Genomic DNA, 13,519 nt, shown 5'->3' with positions numbered 1-13,519 from the left:
GGATGACAAGGGTGCTGTGGGGATTTCTACCTGGAGAGGAAGGACACTAGTGGGATGTGGGCATGTGTTCTGGAATGCTGGGAGGGAGGGAAGGAAGGCTGGTGCCAGGGGCCAGAATCATTAAGCCTCATGTTCTTCTCTCTCTCCTTTATCCAGGCATTTATTCCCCTTTCTTAGTTATTACCACAGGCCACTGAGGCCAGTAAGCCAGGACCATTGGAACAGGGAAACTGAGAGAGACAGCTGAACAAACTGGCAGAGGAATTTACCACAGATTCAGAAGGTCACCTCCCTAGATAACATATAGGCCTGTGTTATAGTTCAGCTCCAGACCCAGAAAAGCAGCAAAACACCAGGACCAGCTGCAATGACTAATGACCCCCTGCCCTGACACTGACCAGTCAGTGGATACCACAGCCCTGAAGCACCTAGAAAACTGATGAATATTCTGCTGAAACCCTCCCCTGAGTGCTCCCCTAAGATTCCTGTTTCCAAGAGAAAGATAAAAACCCTCAAGATAAAGGACCTAACACTTGCTCTCCCTCTGGGGAGCAGCTCCTGCTGTTCCCTTTCTCTGCGTCTTCCCCCACAGGCATGCATCTCCTAAACTTTAAGGGACCCCACAAAGCTTGCAACCAGGACAGCAATGGGCAGCGGCACCTCATCCCAGGCAACCCTCAAGGCCACATTTTCTCTGACTTCTTAGTGAGCCAAAGCAGCCCAGCCAGGCTCATTTCCCCAGCCCTTCCTTGTTTCACTCCTCCCAGCTTTAAAATTCACCGGGACTCCTGTTGTAAAGTTTTTCCTGCAAAAGGTCAAGAAGCCTCACACTGTTGGCTGGCCCTAGGCAGACCTGCTCAGGGCCAGATCCCCTTTCTGATAACAGTTGATTTCTGGGAAAACTGACCTTTAGAAAGAAAGTGGCTTGCTCAGCATCACACAAATGTTCAAGTAGAATGGAATTTCAACAAAAAATTCTTTTTAAAAAAATAATCTTTATTGTTGAGAGTATTACAGTTGACTCCCTTTCAACCCCCATTAACCCCACCCCTGGCCTTCACCATGCTATTATCTGTGTTCATAGATAATGCATATCTATATATATAAAAGGCTAGGTGACCACCTGACTGTCCTACCATCTGGTAGGTATGACACACACTGACCACCAAGGGGCAGATGCGCAACACAGGATCTGCTGAGCTGTGGTGACTTGGCAGCGGCAGTTCTCAGGTGACACACCTGGAACCAGAGAGGAGGGAGCCCAATGCCTCACGGGGCCGCCGAGGTTCCACCTTCGGCTGTGGGTTATGTTGTTGCTGGGGCACTCTCAGCCCTAAATCTGGTTTACTGCACACTTGCAGTCGCGTTTCACACCCTGTATGACAGCAACTTTGCAGAGTGCCCCCTTGCACTCTGGGACCCCTCGGGGGATGTCTGACTGCTGGTTTTGGCCTGATCCCCGCAGGCCAGGCTGAGGGACCCCACCTGCTGGAGGGATCCCGTTCACTGCAGAGGACCTTCGAGCTGCAGCACTGCCCCAGGTGTGGCCAGCAGCCTAGGGACTGCAGGAGGTTGGCTCCAGGGGGTGTCCAGCCCGTCTTGCCCAGTCCTGCCCCGCCCTGTCAGCCACCTTCTAACACTTTCTAATTTCCTTTCCATGTGCCCAGATCCATGCACTGGGCCACTAGTATGTATATAAGATCTTTGGTTAATCTCTTCCCAGCTCTGGAACCCTGGGCTGGGGGGCTGGTGTAGTGCTGGGACCCCTTGCTTCTCAAAGGAGGCCTCCGCAGCCAAGATATCCCTCCCGATTGAAAATATGCCACATGTGGGTGTTTGACCTGCCTCTTCGTGCTTTCACTCCTACCAGTCTCCATGTACTTTCTTCTTTACTTCTCTAGTTGTAGGACTTTCCATTCAGCCAGATTTCAGGGGGTTCTGAATGATGGTTCTGCATTTTAGTTGTGATTTTGATGTGGTTGTGGGAGGTGGCAAGTACTGGTGTTTACGTATGCTGCCATCTTGGTTCTCTCCAAAAAATTCTTTATGGTGAGTTATGGGTTATACTTTTTTGCGAGGTTGCTGAAAAAAATTTTTTGTTAAATCTGTTTATACTTCTGAATTATACACAACTTTCTCTTGTGCTGTGGATTTCCATTGTGTATTTTATATTTTTAGCTGATTTTGACCATTATTTACCATAAGTATTGAGAAAGAGATTGCATTGTCCAGTTTTCCACTTTCTTTTTTTAATTTTTTTTTTTTTTTAATTTCAGGGAGATGGAGAGAGAAAGAAATATCAATGAGAGAAACATGCCCTCTACTGGGGATCCAGCACAACACCCGGGCATGTGCCCCAATCAGGAATCCAACTTGCAATCTCTTGGTGCACAGGATGATCCCAACCAACTGAGCCACACAGGCCAGAGCCCACTTTCGGTCTTAATGTCCATAATATTTTGGGTAACTTGAGATTCTCATGCACTTGTGATATTCATGACATTCAGAAAAATTACCAACACATCATATGAAGAAATCCTTATCATGTCTAGGTCTACTAGAAGGAGGAATGTGTTACAAAGCTGTTGTAGTTAAAAACTTAATTAATAAAGCCCATAATTCCTAGAATCATATTATCAGTAGTCATTAGATATTTCGATGAAGGATCGAATTAGTTACCTATTCGTGCCTAACAAATGAACAAAAACTGAGCAGCTCACATATACAAAGCAGTATTACTAAGACATGAGAAATTACCATTAAGGAAGTCACAACATGAACGCACTTATTAAAGATATATACTGCACAAAAGGAAAAACTATTCAGAGAAAAACTAACCCACATTCTTTCCAGGACCCCACACCATCTCCTTCTCCACTTCAGAGTCACTAACGTCTCTTACACTTTCAGCTACTTTAATATGAGACTGCTTGTTAACTCCACCAACCATGAAGGTCACCAATGCCACTTATTTTCATGATGTAGTGGGTAGTTTCAATCCACACTTTCCATAAATGCACTGATGTTCTTCAGAGCACATTTTTTTTCTTAAATACACTCTTGTCACTTTTCTCTCTTGTTGTTTTTCTAATGAATGGCCCTCTACCTCTGTTTCCTTTGTAGCTCTTCTCTCCCTTCCCATTAAAGACTGAAGGGCCTCACAATCAAGTTTAAGGCTCTTTCTCACTCTACACTGTCTCCCCACATGACCACTTATGTTCCTGGCTTACAATTGCCACACAGGGACCTCTACCCATGGCATTTCTTATAAATGGCAAATACATATCCTACTGACAATGGACATTTGCACTTAGATGTGTACCAGTCAATTGTAGAGCATATCTACTGCTCTACATTGTATTTCCTGGCATTCTTCACTCTGGCGACTGGTGAGAGAATTCATTTGTTTTTATAGCATTTATATACCTGATACTAATTTTGATTATTGTGTTAAATTTCTTTCTCCACAAAAATCAAAGATATAAGAGAGCATGAACTGTATTGTATTTGTCATGTTCACCTGTATAACATGAGGGCAATGCAGAACCTGGCTTAGAGAAAGTCCATACTTATAATTTTAATGTAATATGATGGGCAAATGAATTGTGCCATCCACTCTTTAATCAAGTTGCACAATCTGGTTTGGTGTTTCTTTTTAGAATAAGAAGTTTACTTTGGCAAACATTTAATATATGCAAATATACATAAATTGACTAAATATAAAGAACATATTTTATTATAATAACACAATATAAAGATGCCTGTACCTGATATTATATAAACAAAAACAATTTAAATCTTATAAATAAATAAAAATAATTGAATATTGATTGATTGATTGATTTTAGAGAGGGAGAGAGAGCTGGAAACATCAATGATGAGAGAGAATCATTGATTGGCTGCGTCCTGCATGTGCCCCACTAGGTACGAGCCCACAACACAGGCACGTTCCCTGACTGGGAATTGAAGCATAACCTCCTGGTTCATAGGTCGGTGCTCAACCACTGAGCCACTATAGCTGGGCAAAATAATTGAATATTTAAATAAATACATCCACATGGGCCTCTAAGCCACTAATGCCTGTAGAGTTGAACATGATATGGCTTAATATTCCTGAAAACATTTGACAAATTGATTTCATTCATGTCATGATTACAGCAGAAACAAAAGGGAGTTCGACATGGGAGAACAGGAGGAAGTGTAATATTGTCAGTTAGTGAGAATCATTTCAGTGTTGAACCAGGTGTCATTCCTTACTCTTAATCTTTCCTCCAAGTTTGCTGATAAAGACCAGGATCTCATGGTTTCTGCTCTTGACAGTCTCCCAAGCACAAGTATGTGTTTCTTCTCTCGCTGGTAGAGAATAATGCTCTGGAATTATTTCCCCAAAGCCAGGATGGAGTCCTCATTCATCAGTAGAGTCTCTTCCATCTCCACCTCCTGCATCAGACAAGCTTCTAAGTGATGATAAAGTCCAGCACAGAATTGTTCTCGGAGGGTCTTATCTCAAGCAGCAAACGAGCTGTCTTTCCTGAAGAGGTGGACTGTCTGCAGGATCAGCTCATGGACGACAGAGCTGGCTTAAGCCTTCTGGAACTGGTGCCGCCAAAGGCTTCCTGGGGGAACCCAAAGTTGTTTCTCTACTTCAGGCAGGAGAAGGGGAAGATTCTCCTCATTTGTACCAGAAGAATCAAGGCCTCCCTTTTAGCCAGGCTGTGGGTCTGATCCTGTCATAACCCAGAGAGCAGATGGAGTTGCAGGGGAGTATCACCAGGGCCATCAGGAAGGAAAAGGGTAGGGCCTTTGGAGACCTGGCAAGTGCTGTGGCCTGGCTGAGCTGGGTGACACTCTGACCTTTGGTCTCTAGGTGAGCAGGGCAGAGGCTCTCTGTGAACCCAGAGTCTAGAAGGGGTGATTTGTGGGCTCTTGATTTTTCCTGACAGCCAACAGCCACCTTGGGGGAGGGAATTGTGACATTTACTCAATGCTAGGGGCACGCATCTCACACAACCTAACTCTCCTGGGTACACTTCACATGTCCAAAAAATTGTATGTATATAAGTCTTGTACTATTCTTTGTGACCAAAACAAAACTTTCAACTTTTAACATATATGTTGAATCCCTGAGAATGTCCACCCATGTCTTTAAGCCGGAGTACTGAGGATTATGGAGATACAGGTATTCAATAATTCATTCCTCTTGAGCACACATCTCAGATACAGTATGTTTATTTTTATTTATAATATATACTGCAGTTATAAAATACTATGCATATCATAAAGTATATGCTTATAATGGAAATTTAAAATGGATAAGTAAATCTATGCTGAAACATTTTTAAAGTGTATTTTTATTATTAAAAGGACATGATTTATCCTAAAAAATACATATATGCTTCTAGGAAGATGTGACCATCTGCAGCAATATGTGTTGCAAGGTAAGTAGTACAGGAATACTATGCTATCTCACAGAATCTGAGTCAGAGTTAAGCAATAAGGCCTGATAAGAGGTAAGCATCACCTAACCTCCAGCGACCTCACAACATTCCATTAATGTTACTTGACTCCTGAGTCTAAGGTTCTGGCTTTCTTGAGTCAAATTCTTAAGACTAGCTTTCTGATTGGCTCACACTGGTTTACCAGCTGTAGGCAACAGCAACATAGCTTCCAGGTCCCAATGTCATGGGGGGAGGGCACTTCTTATGGAAGGCTGCGAAAATAGATAATATGGCCTATGGGAGCCCACCCATTGGCTTCCCAGTATCTACAGCGATTTTCAACCCATGTATCGCAAGAATTTTTAGATCACTAAATACCTATTTCGTCAAATGCACTGAATTTTTTCCCCCTTATCAGTGGTTCTCAACCTTCTGGCCCTTTAAATACAGTTCCTCATGTTGTGACCCAACCATAAAATTATTTTCGTTGCTACTTCACAACTGTAATGTTGCTACTGTTATGAATCGTAATGTAAATATCTGATATGCAGGATGGTCTTAGGCGACCTCTGTGAAAGGGTCGTTCAACCGCCAAAGGGGTCGCGACCCACAGGTTGAGAACCGCTGCCTTAGATAGTCTAAAAAAAAAAGGCAGAAGCCAACAATGGCCAGCTAGTATGAGTGAATCAAAATTATACCTATTTTTTTGGTCAGATTGGCAAAATATATATTTTTTGGTGTGCTGCAGAATTAAAATCACTGGTCTACATCATTCCCGTTCACACAGTTAACAAAGGTGCCCAGTTCAGTGATCCCATCCACTCAACAGATAAAGCACTTCTAATAAATATCCCAGGACCCAAGTCCTTAGGTATACTTTGTCTGTCAAAATGCTGCTGTTATGCCTTTTTGCAACTTATGGGCCAAGTTGAAAATTTGGGTATGCCCAAATCCATACAAAAGAATAAAAAGGAAGAGGGAGAGAAACAAACAAACAAAACCCCCCAAAACACTCATTTTTTTAAAAAAAGGAATAGTACTCTCGGATCCTTGCTTCCAAGATAACCAAGAAAAGGAGAAATAGTAGTCATGCCAAATACCCCGAGGCCTATTTGCTGCACCAATTGCACCTGATGTGTGCACGACAAGGTCATTAAGAAGTTCATCATTCAGCCGTAACCGGTTAGAGCATCGGCCTGTGGACTGAAAGGTTCCAGGTTCGATTCCGGTCAAGGGCATGTACCTTAGTTTCGGACACATCCCCAGTAGGGGGTGTGCAGGAGGCAGCTGATCGATGTTTCTCATCGATGTTTCTAACTCTATCCCTCTCCCTCCCTCTCTGTAAAAAATCAATAAAATATATTAAAAAAAAAAGTTCATCATTCAAGCCCTGGCTCGTGAGTTCAATGGTTAGAGCATTGACCAAGCATCGAAGGATCTCTGGTTCAATTCCTGGTCAAGAGCACATACCTGGGTTGCAAGGTTTGATCCCGGAGTCAGGGTGGGTATGGGAGGCAACTAGTTGATGTCTCTCTCTCACATTGATGTTTCTCCCTCCCTCTTCCACTCTAAAAATCAATGGAAAAAAATATTCTCACAAAAAAGAAATTTGTCATTCAAAATGAACTAGAGGCCACAGTTGTTAGGAAATTTTCATAGCCAGTGTCTTTGATGCCTATGTGCTTCCCATCACCTTCCCTTTTATGCTGTTCAGCTCCTCAGTTGGCTATATTTATGCAGGCTAATTACTTGAGGATCTTGTTAGACTTCCTAAAAAACCTGAGGTTCCTTACCTCTGTAACAAGACTTAGATGGTGCTATTTTCGTATAAATTTGGAGATGGAAAGATGTCTGCAGAGAAATACTACAAATTATTCTTTGGAACCATCCTGTCCAACCCTTAAGACACCACCTTGGGAAACTCAAAAGAAGATTCTACTTTTATTCTTCAAGGCAGTGCCTGCATCAAGAATGGAGCCAAATAGATTTAGTTTACAAACACACATCTAGTCATATTTCCATGATTCAATTGTTTCCTATAATCCTATGAATGAAATTCAACACTTTGGCATTTATATTAGACATTTAAAAAAATTTTTTTAATTGATTTCAGAGGACGGGAGAGGGAGAGATAGAAACATCAATGATGAAAGAGAATCATTGTTCAGCTGCCTCCTGCACGCCGCAGACTGGAGATTGAGCCCCAAACCCAGGCATGTACCCTTACTGGGAATTGAACCGTGACCTCCTGGTTCATAGATCGACACTCAATCACTGAACTAAACTGGCCGGGCTATACTAGACATGTTGATGCACTATTCAAATCTCCCTTTCTCTAACTGCAGATGGAACTCCTGGCTGACGTCACTCCTGTGTAAAACCTCTGAAAATTGTTCTTGGCTAAAGTGAGACATTTAGCCCCAAGTTACCTCCCCGTAGGGATCAGTCTGAGTCAATCACTACAGGGGGAATCCCTGGTTTTGTCATTCCTCCAATGGACTGAAGCATGTCTTGTCCAATCAGAACAGCACAATTGTATCCTCTTTTGCATCTATACCAATCAATAAGAACTGCTCTGTGATGACCAACCAGAATGCATGACACTGACTAATCCGAACTGGATGATTCAGACCAATTAGAACTGTATGAATTTGGAAACCTCATTTGCATTAAATTGGACTAGTTGGGAAGTTGGGTGGGAACTTTCTCTATAACAGGCAGTCTCCCACTTTGCCTCTGTGGAGTACATTTTCAGTTTCCACAGAAGGTTGTGTTTGTCCTCTTTGCAAATTGTTTCACCTGAATGAGGTCTCTCTTTTTCTAAATCTCTCCTTTCCCTGCGTTTCTTTGGGAATTTGGGGTTACAATAGTCTAAACTGTAAGGGGACCAGGTAGGGGGAAGGTGGGCCCTGGAAGGCAGAGCCTCCTGGTCCCTCTAAAGTTCTGAGCCCAGGGCAGGGACCCCCTTGCCCAGACCCAAGGGCAGTACTGATAGCCAGAGATTTGGAAGGGGGCACATGAGAATAACAGAACTGAACTTGGGAACAAAGAGACCTGGGCTCCATCATAGCCCTTTGAAAACAGACACAAAATGGGTCCAGACCGCCTGTCACTACTTGAGACAAATTAAGCAGAGTTAAGAATGAGTCATATATGATTGTTTATTCCAATAATGCTGGCAGAATGGAGAGAGCAGCAGGTCATCCTGTAAATTCACCTGCCCTACTAGCAGGCTGATTATATAGGGGTGAGGAAGAAAACTGCAGGCCAGGGGGGAGGAACAGAATGCCTGCAGGGTCTGTGGTCCTGTGTGTCTCCTTCCGGGATCTTGAAGTCCCATAACAAGGTACTAGTAGTTCATTTTCAATGCTGTCAAAACCCAGCTCGGCCAGTTCCTGGGACCTGAGAATGGTTAACATTCCTGAGGCAAAAACTGCCGGAGGGTGTCAGGGTCTAGGCACAGCAACTAAATCCTGTCCTTGTCTGTTCTCAAATGTACTTTTTTTTTTTTTTTTAGCAATGGATTCATCTTACTTTTTACAGCTCTGTTTTAATCTTGCAGCACATCCTCCAGTTTCCCAGGGTCTGTAGGAAAGCCTCTTACCTATAGTTAGGAAGGTGAATAACCATTAAAGAACTGTGGTCCTATTCTTATTGCATCCCCTTCCCCCTATCACCTCCCTTGCCTCATTCACCTCCCTGTCTGTTGTTTAATCATTAAGTCCTCAGGACAATGAGGTTCTGCTCAACAACCAACAGTCTTAGGAACAAGGCTCTGTGTCTGCTGACTACTGAGACAGAGTGAAACATAATATCTTGACCTCAGTTGTGTTTTAGCTCTAGACCCAGGAAAGCAGAACAGTCCCACAGAACAAATCCTTACGAAACTGAACAGAGCAACTGCATGGCCGACATCAGGACCAGATGCAATGGTTAGATACCCCTTCCCTAACACCAACGACTCAGTAGAGACCACAGCCCAAACTCCATTAGTCACCATGATTAATGATTTTTTTCCTATGTCATCCATCCCCTGGAAGCCATCGGGGAGCCAGGTCTTTGAGCAGGAAGCTACCTGTGACTCCGGGCATGACCCCATCTCCTTCACACGTTAAGCCCCATGTCAGTCACCGGTGACTGACACTATACTTTCCGTCCGGAAGACAAAATAGGCTGGGTGCTAATGTGTTAATAAATCCTTTCTTTCTTGGCTGCAAACTCCTATTCGTGTCTTATTGGTCTTTGATGCATGCAGGCAAACGAACCCCTTCAGTCTGGTAACAGAAATCCGAAGGCTGCCCAGTGAAGGCAGAGAGTCCTGCCAAGCCTTTGCCGGTCATTCTAGGAAGTGGGCATCTGGGTCTGTACTTTATATATTTTTGTTTGTTTGTTTGTTTTTCTCTCTCTCTCTCTTACCAACTGAGGCCTACATTTTCTATAGTTCTGAGAGAGGCTGGCACATTTTCTTCATTTTTTAAAAACTTGAAGGTAGTCATGGAACTTGTGATTTAGATATTCAAGTATTACGTATAGTGTGAATGAAATGAATGAACTGCACCTCCATCCTTCAATTGAAGTTGCAAAATCAGTCTTGGCATTGATTTATTAAAAATAAACATGCAAAAAGCTTTTGAAAGTAAAACTTCAAATAATAAAGAAAATTTAAAAATATAAAGGGGAACACTTTTAATGTAAATTTATGTGATATGTAAGAAAAGGTAAACATGATATGCAAGAAAATATTGAAATACAATAAATATAGTAAAATAGATGATTAAGTAGATCTGTATATTAAAAGGCCATCTATGCTGGGTTGGTGCCCCTTATGTACTGGATGCATTAACTCATAGTGGCTTAATACTACTGAAACTGGCAGTTAACAATAAACATGTTTAGGTATTATATCATAGAGTCTAGAGATATAGGCGTAGGCTTTAACTAAATGTTTCAATTGCTTTGGTTGTCACGTAGCTTAGAGTCAAAGATTAAGAAAAGGTTGGTCATGTTCTGGAGGCGCGCCTACTAAGCAAGTTCTAGGAGAAATGTGTAAAAGTACACTTTGCTTGACATAATAGAAAATACAACTAGTTAAGCACAAAACAATGTAAGTTAATGGTGATGGTCACAAGATGTATAGCTTCTGCTTTTTGCTTTAAAGATATCTGACACACAGTTATGAAATATTTATGCAGAATCTTGATTCGTCAACACAGCACCCCTTATTCTCACAATAAAGTTGCTGATGTCCTGTTTCTTTGTCAAACAGGAGGAGATAGCTCAGGGTCACAAGGAGAATTTATGAGTTTGTTTTACATAAGGAATAAAAGTTGCCACCAGCTGCGGATGCCCAGAAATGTGGTTGCACAAAATGTTATCTGTTATTGAAGAGAGTCTTTCCCTTCGGTTCTCTGAAACTCTCCCCCCGCCCCATTGCCCCCCACCTCCCTTGCCACATAAAAGCTCCCTACTTTTGCTTTGTGAGGAAGAAAGATTTGAAAGATCTTGCTCTCCTGTCCTCTATCTTTAGCCAAATTGAAACCTTTCTCTATCTCGAACCGCCAGTGTCGCAGAGTTTGGCTTACTAGTGTATTGGGCACGCAAAACAATTTTGGGAGGTGGTTCAGTAGCACTACTGATAAGTATTGTGACAAATTTAACATTTCATGATGAAGGCAGAAAAAAATAGTCTTTTGAAATGATGAATTGCACTGGTCCGTAATAATTGTTTTTTGTGTGTGTTTTTTAAAATATATGTTTCTTTATTGATTTCAGAGAGGGAGAGAGAGATAGAAACATCAATGATAAGAGAGAATCATTGTTTGGCTGCCTCCTGCACACCCCCTACTGGGGATCAAGCCCACAACCCGGGCATGTGCCCTTGGCCAGAATCGAACCTGGGACCCTTCAGTCTGCAGGCCAACACTCTATCCACTGAGCCAAAACAGCTAGGGCAATAATTGTTTTATTAAGAGCACAGAACTGATTCCATGGCTGTCAATCAATCTTGGAAGCTTGATAAAAAAAGAGAAAGGTACCATGATTTCTTCCTCTCACAAATTCTCAGGTACAGCAGCTCTCTGCTTGCATTTCCATAGAGAGACTGAGTCCTTGGAAGTATATCTTCAGGTCCAGTATGGAGTTTTCATGGCTTAGGAGAGTCCTTCCATCCCCAGCTCTGACACCAAGCAGGTCTCCAGGACGTCCAAATGCTGACCAAGTCCAGTAAAGATTTTCTCCAGGCTAATTTCATTCCAACCAACCTCTTATGTTGAACATGTTGAAAACTCGCTGAAGGATTTGGTGGAGGACAGCAGTGGTCCAAGCCACTGGACCTTGCTGCCATCTCCCCAGAAACAACAGGAAGCAATTGGGACCAGCTAAATGTCCATGGGTAGGGGACTCCCTAAATACTTTAGGGCACACTCACTCAGTGGGAAACAATACAACTGTTTAAAATAAAATAAAGAAGTTCTCTATATATTAATATGGGAAGATTTCCAAGTGAAAAGAGAAAGGTGCAGAACAGTGTGTATGGAATGCTATCTTTTATTAAAAAACTAGTGGCCTGGTGCACAAAATTTGTGCACTCGAGGGGGGGTGTCCCTCAGTTATTAAACATTTTACAGCACAACACTGACCACATTAGTGGAGGTGGTGGTCTTGTCAGAATGTGTTATATTATGCAGATGAAAATCTATTTAAACAGATTTGATGTAGATATTTTCAAAGATGGAAGAATTGTCCCTGTCAACTATTTTAGTTGATTCATATCTTCAGTAATTGTCATCATTGCAAAGTTTTCAGTCCCCATATGGATTGCTGGATATAATAGGTGATGCGCTGTCACTGTCCTTTGTAGCCTTTGTTACCTTAAGGACTCTAGTTTTCCATTTATATGTTTAAGTACCAACCTTACCGGCTTAAAAATGTAAGCTTTTAACACTGCTCTCTCTGTTCCGTATCCTTCCGATAAAAAGTGGAGTTGGGTTGCAGCACAGGAGAGAAATTCAGAAGGGGAATATTGAAGTAATGACTACAGTAGGAGAAGAGGGAACCTGTTTCCCTGGCCACAGGCGTTGGCGCCCTGGACCACAGGCTGGTAGCTTCTCCGGGTGGCTGCAGCCTGGGACCTCTGGCCAGTAGCTTGTCCATCTCCTGGGCTGCAGCCAGCCCCAGGCGTTGGCGCCAGGACCAAAGGTGGGCGGCTTCTTCTTCCGGGGGCTTCTTTTTCTTCTGTGGTTCAAGGGAGGGTAGTCAGTTAAATGTCATGCAGAAATAGGCATCACCAATTGCAGAAGCCGGGTGTGGGGCAGGGAAGCCCCAGCCAGGGAAGCTGGCTGAGGCTGCTTCCCTGCCCACGCACCTGGCTTCTGTGACCACCCTTGCACTGGGCTTCTGCGGTCACCCATCCCAGAAGCCGGGTGCGGGGCAGGGAAGCCATGGCTGGGGAGCTGGCGCACCCAGCTTCTGCGGTCACGGATTGCAGAAGCTGGGTGCGGGGCTGGGAAGCCGTGGCCGGGGATGCTGGTGGCGGACGCTTCCCTGACCCACACCCAGCTTCTGTGGTCAGGGATTGCAGAAGCTGGGTGCGGGGCTGGGAAGCTCCCGGGACTGCCAGCTTCGCCCGTGCCCAGCTCCCATCGCTGGCTCCACCCCTACTTCCCAGGGCGGCAAAGGCGCCGGATTCTCCGATCATGGCTGGGGGGCAGGGCAAAGGCGGCCCTGGGGACCGCCTTTGCCCTGCCCCCCGGCTCTTAGCTCCCCCCTGGGTTTCCCATCACTGTCAGTGGCAGGGGGCTTTTTCCTGCTTTCCCTTTCGCCTCCCTGCGTTGTGCCTACATATGCAAATTAACCGTCATCTTTGTTGGCAGTTAACCGCCATCTTAGTTGGCAGTTAATTTGCATATCGCCCTGATTAGCCAATGAAAAGGGTAGCGGTCGTACGCTAATTACCATGTTTCCCTTTTATTAGTGTAGATAGGGAGGGTGTAGAAAGAATATGGCTATATTCTGATTAGTTTGCATATGCATAAGTAACCTAGAAGAATTTAAGACAGTAATACAAATTGTGGATAATGTTG

General features: G+C 43.6%; 1 pseudogene; it reads right to left on the bottom strand.

Moving 5' to 3' along the window:
• Window positions 1-4,209: 4,209 nt before the first annotated feature.
• On the bottom strand, window positions 4,210-12,879 carry LOC139020337 (interferon alpha-5-like; annotated as a pseudogene).
• Window positions 12,880-13,519: the final 640 nt, after the last annotated feature.

This window comes from Myotis yumanensis, unplaced genomic scaffold, assembly GCF_028538775.1.
Source record: "Myotis yumanensis isolate MYYU_CA2020_CCGP unplaced genomic scaffold, mMyoYum1.0.hap1 SCAF_12, whole genome shotgun sequence".
Taxonomy (NCBI): Eukaryota; Metazoa; Chordata; class Mammalia; order Chiroptera; family Vespertilionidae; genus Myotis; species Myotis yumanensis.
The sequence above is the reverse complement of the archived record's forward strand: the minus strand, read 5'-3'. Positions and strand labels throughout refer to the sequence as shown.